Genomic DNA, 2,450 nt, shown 5'->3' on the forward strand with positions numbered 1-2,450 from the left:
ATAAAATTAGCTAACATGAGCATTTACAGCAAGCCAAGCATTCTGCTAAATACTTTATATGTATTAATCTGGTTTAAGGTTATTATCCCCATTTTTATAGATGAGAAAACTGAGGTAGAAAGGGAAAGTGACTTGCCAAAAAATCACACAGCTAATAATACTGTAGGCAGAAAAGTTATAGAATGTAGGATGTGTCTATTCTCTTATTCTAGGAATTGTTTTATTAAAATCTCTGATAGCTGGTTACCGTTTTTCACAAAAATGGAATACAGTCCTATCTCGTACTTAAAAACTGAATTTTCTGCTTTTAAATCTAAGAGCAGTAAGGGATGCTTATGGAATTTACACAGTAATAGGATTAGAGGACAATGTATTTTTGGACTATATTGTGCCCACTTCAAGAGTTCAACAATAAATCCTGCTTGTGACCCCAGACAAATCACTTAAATTCTCTAGGTCTCAGCTTCCCCACCATGAGACAATTATCAAACATAATTCCCTGAACATCCCCTTACTCTGGTATTTCAATTAACACCATCAATCATCTCCAGCGGTTGTAGTTGCAACTACAACTACATACTGTTTACCTGTATTTTTCCCACATTTCTGCATACAGCAAATTTGATTTGAGGAATAGTAAAACTTTAATCAGATATTCTAGAATCTAATGCCTTGTAGAATCAATAAATTTATTAGATAAATATTCCAGATCAACAGCTATATCCCAGAGTAGCTTTCCCTAGACTTTGCAGACTAAACATTAAGGACTTGGTTTGGTTTGATTCACAATCTCCTTTCAGGTGTAGGACAACACAGAAAAGTTAGGCATGGGCACACAGATGCCAGGAACAGACAGACACATAAAGAAAAATACTTATGTCCATTTCTCAGAAACAAAACCTTTTTTCTTCCAACCTAAAACATAGGTGCCAAAGGTTTAAGTTTAGATAACACAGAAACAACATTGCCAATTACTCCTCAGAAGTCAACAGAAGAATAAATCCCACAGTCTTTGGCATTGTTCATTCTACCACTGAAAGTATCCTGCAGCCCATTGGTTTTCAAACTGTGGAATGTCAAACAGCAGCTTTAGCATCACCTGGGAATGTTAGAATGCAAATTCCCAACCCACCCCATACCTGCTGAATCAGAAATTCTAGGGGTGGGCCCAGCAATCTGCATTTGGACAAATCTTCCAGGTTAGTCTGAAGTCTGTTAAAATTTGAGAACCATTGCTCTAACCTTCAGTTTATGATTGTTGCCTCTGTGAGATATAGTTTCCTAAATTTGCAGGTGACAATGAATAAAGCAAGTGGACGTGAAGATACCAGAACACTGATGGTACAGTAAAATATGATCACTGTTCTGTTAGTATATCCTATGTAAAAGAAATTTTAAAAGCATGGATCGATATTTGTTTTATGTGTATACTCATTAATTCATTTGTTTATTGTTAATTTTTGGTACTATGTAGAAATGATAACTTCAACCTTAAGGTCGCCACTCTTACCTCAGTAGAAACTTATTTTCAGAGAGTCTAATACCTTTATTATGAAAGAGTAAATCACTATGAAGTTTCTATGCTTTAAACCCTTTTGAGATAAGAAAAGAAAGAATGGCAATTAGCATTTGGCATCATGTTTTAGTTTCTCTCTGGCTTTCTAAAAATCTTAACTGAGGTTTAGTTTGGTTCTATTCTAATGCAGCAAGGAATTCGTGCTTGTGGAAAATATACATAAATAATCATAGGAATAAAAATTTTCACAGTGATTCGGCACTGGCATTTCTATGAACAAACAGTAGCTACTCTGCCTCATGACAATAGCAATAGCTAGATTATATTAAGGATGTCAGATGGGTAATCAGGAAGTGAAAGATTAGGCTCTCCTGACAGTCATTCTGACTTGCAAATCCGGAAAAGAAAAGGCCTCTGATAGAGTTTTTCTTCCAAAACTCAAGGAAGGAATATAAAATTAGTACTTTTTTTTACAACACTAAAATTTGCATAAAGAAATGCTAAGCACAATATTCCATTGCCCAAGAAGTGTGATAATGCCTCAAAATATGAAAAAGATTCTTCTAACCATGTGCTACAGTACCATTTAAAGAGCTATTTTGTTCCTTTTGGAAACACAAAAGTTGGTTCCTAAAACATAACTGTGATTGATTTAGAAAGGAATAGTCATCCAGAACAGTGAAGCTCAGAGTGCAACTCTTAGAAATCAAAATCCCCAAAGTGTTTCAATATTCAAAACTGATTCATAAAGTCAAATGTCTCTCTTTTTAGTAGGTTTGGCCCAAGTTTCTCTCATTGTTTTGTTTGTTTTCTATTTTAACATGTCTTATGTGGCTTCAGGGGTATATTATCCTGACATTTCAGATCAGAGATACTGATATCTTCCCTAGAACTAGGAATCATTTTATTCTGCTGACCCCTAATACTTGTAAAT

This window comes from Propithecus coquereli, unplaced genomic scaffold (genome assembly GCF_000956105.1).
Source record: "Propithecus coquereli isolate 6110/MARCELLA unplaced genomic scaffold, Pcoq_1.0 Scaffold119, whole genome shotgun sequence".
Taxonomy (NCBI): domain Eukaryota; kingdom Metazoa; phylum Chordata; class Mammalia; order Primates; family Indriidae; genus Propithecus; species Propithecus coquereli.